Source organism: Capsicum annuum, chromosome 1, assembly GCF_002878395.1.
Source record: "Capsicum annuum cultivar UCD-10X-F1 chromosome 1, UCD10Xv1.1, whole genome shotgun sequence".
NCBI classification, from domain to species: domain Eukaryota; kingdom Viridiplantae; phylum Streptophyta; class Magnoliopsida; order Solanales; family Solanaceae; genus Capsicum; species Capsicum annuum.
Genome location: NC_061111.1, coordinates 244,637,241 through 244,645,765, shown reverse-complemented (window position 1 = coordinate 244,645,765; position 8,525 = coordinate 244,637,241).

The window sequence follows — 8,525 nt, the reverse complement described above, 5'->3', positions numbered from 1 at the left end:
GTACGTCGCTTGTCCGATGGCCCGTCGGCCTGGGACGTTGCTCCTAGGCATAAGGTAGTTCTTATTGCCTTACTGTGATGGTCATGGGCGACGGTCCGTCGCTATTCCGACGGTCCGTCAGCTTTACCGTCGCATCTGGGCTGTTTTACTACCTTCTGTATTTTGGCCAAAACTTTCTCCTCTGATGTTGGATTTTGACGAAATTGGTATCATTGGAAAGCTAATTCAATTTTCCACGTGACAAAATGTAAAAATCTAATTCTAACATTCTTGAGACGATTTCAAGCTAGAAAAAAGTACGGGGTATTACATGTGTACAAATTAGTATTGACTTTGAGAGGTTGTGGGGTTTAATAAGATGATAGTGAACTAATGGTGTCCTAATTGTGAGGTTGAAAAGGACATAATTGTTACTTATGGTATTATTGTTGATTTCGTGTCTTTTTACGAGATGGTTAATACTCTTGATGGTAACGTTGCTTGTTTGTAAAGCATTGTTTTCCCGTCATTGATATATTTGTTGATTTATTAAACACTTTTTATGTGTTGATGCATGTCTACTTGTTATTCAGTATATATTGTATGCATGTGAAATTGAGGCCTATGATACGACCTCATCTCTAACGTTTTATAACTGATCTCGATCCAAGGGTGAGCACTCTATCTCCAGGGTACCACGGATCATGATATTAGTTCTTGTCCATCTTTTAGGCAATGAGACATTATTTATTTTTCTTTATTTTGGATATGTCTTTTAGATATGATTTTTGTTTAGAAGTTCTTATACGATGACTTTCAGGTCATCAGAATTTTAATAGGCAGTTTGTTTGATTTTTGCATAAATAATGATTTGACTGGGAGTTATTACCGTTAGTTGGTTTTTATGATAATCTCGTCTTTATGTTGACTAAATGATTGGGTAATGGTTTATGTTAGATGATTCTCCCATGAAAAGATTAGTGTGGGTGTCACTCATGGCCATTTGGGTCGTGACAAAGTTAGTATCAGATCCCTAGGTTCATCGATCTCATCGTACAAAGACATGTCTAGTAGAGTCTTGCAGAACGATACAGGGATGTCTGTACTTTTCTTTGAAAGGCTAGAGGACTCTAGCAAAATTCAAATTGTTCTTTCTTTCATTCTATTACTTGATTTTAATTAATATCTGGCAATCAAATTGGTATCTGACTTCTTTCATTCTTATTTTCGTAGATAGTGAAAACACAAACAAATAAAGCAAGAATTGAGGTGCCAAAATCAACTGTTTGGGATGCAGTTTCCCACCTCCCTCACATGAGGATATGTGTAATACCCCATACATTAATTGCTCGAATAATTCATAAAAAATGAACTTTAGGACCCCTATATCAATGGTAAACCATGTCTAGTTGGGATGGTGAGTGTTGGGGATTCTTTTAGACTTTGGAAAGGGGTTGACATCGCAAAGAGAATGTTCCTCAAAGGCTCCGCGCCGCAGAGACATCGCAAAGCTCCACTGGAATGGGTTTTCCTTGGCCTTGCACCGCAAACCCTAAGGTTTGCTTTGGCCTGGCACAGCAAACCTTGTGGTTGCTTTGGCTTTGCGTCACAAATACAAAACCAAGCATCAAAAGTTGCTCCGTTTTGATTTAATTTAAGGGCACTGAGGTCTTTTCACACCCTATAACTATCCTTAATCCCTTATGAATGAAATTTAGCACTTTAAACACGTCTTATCACTCACAAAATCCCTAAATCATCTTTACATAAGCAAAAGAGGAGAAAATACCTAAGATTTGAAGATTTTAATCTTCAAGAGTCAAATTTCTCTATGTTCTCTTCGATTTCAAGTTATGTGGGACTATCCTAAACCTCATGGGTGTAAGTTTAATATTTTTAACAATTTATAAAGATATATAATACGCATATGTAATAGGTTTTGGAAATCATTTGAAAAGCATGAATCATGAATCCATGTTCAATGAAATTATGAAATTTCTAGGGAGGTTTTTCATGAACTTGAATTATAATCATGTGCATATATGACATGAGTTTTGAAAAGTGATTTATGAGTATGATTTGTGGAATTTCCCCCTCCCATGATGAAATTTATGGTCTTAACATGTCATGGATTATGAAACGGGTTTGAAGGCCTGAATTATAAGCCCTTTTTTTATCATGAGATTTACGTATAACTAATGTTGGGGTTGTTTTACGAATAAGGATAATTCTTGAGTTTTAAGTGCCTCTTTACATATTATGCATAGTTGTTTTACATGTTTTTCAAAGAGGTTATTATTATTCTAAATGCTATTGTTTCTTAATGAAGAATTGCATGTGTTTTATGTAAGAATTGACCACCACATTTTAAGGTATTGAAAAGAGAGTATTTTGCATAATTTTATATGATATTTGATATAAGAATTCTCTCAAGTGATGTTTAAATCTTTTGGATGGTCATTAACATTCTTTTGAATAAAAAGTGCTATGGATATAATATGGTATGATATGAACGACTTGCAAGTCTGGGTATGAAGATACCCTGTTATGATATGCCCTTTACAGAATAAGAAATGAAATTTTTCATAAGCATAAAGTATTATTTTAAGAAGGTTAAAAATGGGCTTAAAAGAGAGATTGATGGTTACCCGAAGAAGGTGTGAGTTCAGATAACTCATTCTCCGAAACTGTGTTTTATCAATGCATGATTTATGATATGTCATCCTATATAGGAGGATAATTGGGACATCTCACATGGGGGTTTCCTAAGGTATACTCACATGGTGGGTGAACCAGCTTATAAAATTCCAATCCTTGTGGTAAACTCGGATAGGGGGATTGACCACCAAGTCAAGGGTGGACCCATATAGCCCGTGGATATTTAGAATTGTAGGGTGTACCATCTAGCTCAGAACTAAAGCAAAGAGTTGATCAACATTTTACAATCAGGAATTGAAACTTTTTACATTATGCCCATGTGTTTTTGTATATATATTATGATAAATTATTTTCACAATGCTCTCGATTATTTTTATATGAAATGTATATTGTTTTTGTCTAGTTCTACTTACTAATACTCTCCAACTAGTTACCCCCTCCCTCCCCCTCCATATTTCAAGTTGTGCAGTATAGTCCCATGGTCTATCACATCATTAGAATATTTGCGATATGAATGAATTGGTGAGCCATCCATCTTTCAGAAGGCATTTACACATATGTTGAGTACTTCCAGTTTATGGTCCAGCCGGGGGCCTTATCCCAGCCTAGATAGTTAGTATTTAGAAAAGGCTTCGTGGATGAGTTTTGGTTATTGTATTGCCATAACATTATTGACATAATTTGATTTTCAAATTTCCTTAGTTTCATTATATCTTTCTTACTTTGATTTTTGTATGAATTATGCTTATGATGGTATGCTAAAGAGTCTCCCAAACCTTCATGGTTCGGGATGCCCGTCGCAGCTAGGACCTCAGCTAAGATTGTGACAAGCTTGGTATCATATTAAAGTTCATAGTCCTAGGTTGTCTACGAAGCCATGTCGAGTAGAGTCCTTTTTATGGGTGTATAGCATGCCACGCTTCTTAGGAGGAAGCTACGAGTCATCTAGGAGATATTTCCTATTTTTTCATCCTCTAGATCGTGCCATTGTGATGTCCATATTGAAGTTATCCAAATTACTTCTTTACTTTTATTATTAGCTATGTCTCATTGTTGAGGCGATTTAAGTGCAAGATCTTAGAGTCTAAATGTTGTGCTCCTTTCTAATTGAGTCATAAAAGGTTATGAAATTGCACACCCTTGATTGTCTTTTCTCTAGTAGTTGTAAGCTAGTACTGTATGTGAGAAGGTGTGTGGTAGATTATAAGGTGTGTTAGTAATGTCGTAAAAAGGATGAACTTGTGGGCCATAGTTAGGTGAAATGAGGAATTTGAGTTGATTTCCCCATTTGATGGACTAGTATAGTATGTGGCATGCTTCATCAATGATACGTGATTAGTGCTAGACTATAGGTTTGGACTTTAGATGTGGATTGTGGTGGTAAGAATAGTAGCTTAATACTAATGATGCATGTTTTGTGGGAACGAATTAATAGGCTTGATGTGATGTATGAAATAGCCTAGGTTGGCAACTTGTGGAAAAAGAAATGGATAATTGTGATATATATACATGAGGACTAGTGTTAAAATGATTAATTGTGGTTGATTCATTAAGTGGATAAGAGTGTTAAGTATATAAGAATAAGTCGAACCTCAGGTAGTATGTGGTTAGATAAGGTTTTATGTGTAAAAATGTCATGTTTACCTAGTTCATGTTCTTAAATTTCTTAGTATGGAGAAGTCAAGAGAGCTATTGGTCCTTTTTAGAGGTGAATTGGGGGAAATATACATAGATGATGTGAGATCTTGGTCTAGTTTTAAAAACTTTATTAAGGGTATGCGATTAGAGGTTTAATGCTAGTATATTAAGTAGCGGAGAATGGATTGTTATGTTATAAGGAGTGTGGATGTGGATGTGGATGCTCATGAGAGTGTGAGTTGTAGGGTGATGGCTATAGAGGATAACGAAAGTTAAGAGTAGCATTCCCGGAAAGCAATGCCTTCAAAGTAAGTTTATCAGATACCCCTTTTGTGTTGAGAGTTCTGGCTATAGATTTTATGTGAGGTTATGTCCTCAAGTCTAGGATTATGAATTTGATCTAAGGGGGAGATGATAGACTAAGGTAGGTCTTGAATTGTCACGACCCAACTTTTCAGGTCATGATGGCGCCTACCATAACCCAGCAGTAGGCAAGACAACCTGTAGTCCGAAATGGCTAGTAACGGACTACTCAATAACATAAGGAAAATAATGCGGAATAGATGAGATAAAGATCAATAAATAGATGAATCCCAAAACCTGGTGGTATCAGTACAAGTGTTTCTAAACATAATAAGAGTACAAAAGTGATATATCAAGGAGAAATACACGAATTCAACTTACCTCTGAATACAACTTAGAGGCTAGTCTAATATATAGGAGAGAGATAAGTAATACTCCGAACGGAGCTCACTCTAAGTCTCCAAATCAAAGCTACTCCATACGATGCACACATCAACGGCGATAACCCGTACTATGATCTGCAGGCTGCAGAGGTGTAGTATGAGTACCAAACGAATGGTACTTAGTAGGCAACTGCCAACTGAGCTTCAAAGATAAAGTAGATATACACAACATATAAAAAGAATGGAAACTATAACCAAGAGTCCATAAATCATGTAATAAGTCAATTAGAATAACAAGGGACAACTATCCTATTCATGTCCAAGAGCCTAACATAATAAGACTAAGGAAGTATCAAGGTGCACTATCCTATTCCAGCTGCATTCAATATATGCCAATGCTATACCGTATATCCCAGGTCAATATACAAATAAAGAGCGAAAGAAAGATATATTATAATATACATGGCGAAGAAACGACTATACAATATGAACAACGAAGGAAGGGATATTCGATAGTATCATGGCTTCATATAGCCAGATATATATATATATATATATATATATATATAATACATATAAACAGGAGGTCATCTCAAACCTAACCTAGATCATCATGTTCTCATTTTAAGACCTTATTATAATACTATCAGGATTCAATACCAACATATTCAGGATTTCTAATCCATATAGCTAGACATAGAATAATCGTGCATAGTAATGCAATCATAAGATAGTAAAGGACGAAGGCATACCTCAATCGCAATCCTGGATCAATGACCAATCTGTCATAGGCTAGCCATAATAATGATCATAACAATGATAATACTAATATCAATAACATCGTAAATAACCGGCTACTCCGGATAACCAAATACCTAGCCAAGCCTATGCATACCCCCACCACCCTAGACTCAAAAGGTTCAATCAACATACAACAACACAAGGCCTATTCTTCACCCATATCTATGCAACCATCCCATACCGACTGATAGACATAGGTATATACTAGTGATAGGCGATGCGCATAAAGGAATGAATGTAAAGTATATCATCAATATCATAACTCATAATAATTGTCCTCATCAGGATCATCATCATCGTAATCAACCTCTGGCCTTGCCGGGAATCAATATCATCTCAATAGTATTCTCCGGACTCAAACCGAGTATCAATATCATCACAATATCCTCCATCCTTACCGGGTATCAATATCATCTCAATAGTATCCTCCGAACTTGAACCGGGTATCAATATCATCACAATATCCTCCGGCTTTGCCGGGTATCAATATCATCTCAATAGTATTCTCCGGAATCGAACCAGGTGTCAATATCGTCATAATATCCTTCGATCTTGTCGGGTATCAATATCATCTTAATAGTATTCTCCAAACTCAAACCGGGTATCAGTATCATCATAATATCCTTTGATTTTGTCGGGTATCAATATGTCATCACAATATCCTCTGGCCTTACCGGGTATCAATGTATCATCATAACTATTGACACATAAATATAGGCATATAATAGGTGCATAGACGCAAGCCGAAATACTCATAATCGTTAAGATATTTATCTTATCAATACATCCCAACTACTCGTTATTAGCTAACCAACACTTATTATTATTAAACCGTTAGTTCGCTAGTCATCACATAACCTCTAGTTATTAGCCTAAACATTATCCTTCACATAATCCTTATTCACGGGATAACAACTAGCCACTATTCATTTAATAGTCAACATCTAACATCTAGTCTAGGTTCATCATTAGACCTAAACCGTCATTTATCCACCGTTCATTATTATCAACTATTCATCCTATTTTTGTTAATCATTACTATACAGCACATTACTACTTGTCGCCTAACCATCTTTTATCAATTGATATCATTCATTAACTAACCATCGTTAGCTACCATGTTCTAACTAAGCAAGATTCATTAACTAAAACATTAGCTTCCTAGCCATCAAGTGCAATTGTCATCTAATAGACAACTAGTTACCACATAGCTTAACCGTCTAACTAGAAGAAAAATCATAAGATCACATTTCAGTTATAATCACATCATTTATAATGGTAAATAATCATGAACCTACCAAACCTATGCATGCCATCACCAGTATTCAATCAGTAGAATAATAAGCATCATATCATATCTTCCTCCGTCCCATACCGGAGAGATCTGTATACAAACATATACATATTCTTGTTCATGAATCACAATCACATCATTCACAATGATAAACACTTCTTGGATATTTAATTAGTACCATAACACGATACTTGGCCCATTAATTTATTCGGAATAATCACAACATCATAATCAAGGCCTTAGGCCTATATACATTTCCGGAACTCATATCAATAATCATATGTATAAGTCGTAGCATACCTCTAATCATCTCACATATAGGAGGCATCGTATCAATAAATATGTTATCATCTGTCACACAAGAGACATCTCACTTCTAGGTGGCATAATATAGATAGACGTGTAATTGTCTATAGAAAATCATATATCGATAGGTCATACATCAAGACAACGAGGAGTATTGCTTCTCTAGGCCAATTTACATATCTACAAGGACCATCATCTCTATAGGTCCAACAATAATAACTAAAGGAAATAGCATCTCTATAGGCCAAATATCAAGTCTAAGAGGAAATAGCATCTCTGTAGGCCAATCATCAAGTCTAAGAGGAAATAGCATCTCTCTAGGTTAATCATCAAGTCTAAGAGAAAATAGCATCTCTATAGGCCACATAATGTATCTAGAAGGAATATCATCTCTAAATGCCCAATATCACTTCCACAAATAGTATCATAACCATAACTCAAAAGCCACAATCTTCAAACATTAATAAAAATTACCAAGCTATGAAGTAACCTTATTCTAAGGTTTACTAGCCTCATCTATGTCTAACATCTGCAACTAAGTCCACAAGACTTAACATAAGCTTAGGCCTAAGTGGGCCGAACGATCTCACTTCTAATCCATAATTTTCACAATTAGGCATACTATGCCCCAAACTAGGCTAAGGTATCTAGTTCATCTTCTAGGTTTCAAGCAAGCCATATAAAACCCTAAGATAGTAACTTTGACTAGAAACAAGAATACTCAAGTCAACTCTACCAAACTTATGGTTTCAAAACTATCGCACTAGCCCAATAAGGCTAAATATACAAATAATGCTTCAAATGCTAAAACCATATTCCAAGCATAGAATTATATCATATTCATGATACAAATTTACCCAAACTAGGGAGAAGGCAATAGGATTCTACAAGGGTATTAAGTAATTCAACCTACGGGTCAAAACCCCCATCTAATCCCCAAAGCTATATGTATATTCAATACTAAGTCATTTTATCCAATATCAAAGTCATTTTATCCAATATCAATCTTAACATTCACATTCACACGCAATATATATCATACATCATCCATGAAAAAGAGTAGACAGAAGCCTACCTGAAGGCTAAACCGCAAAATCACACTTCAAGCACCACATGTTCGTCTTCACTTCACAATCCCCAAAATGCCATCACACTATCAAAAA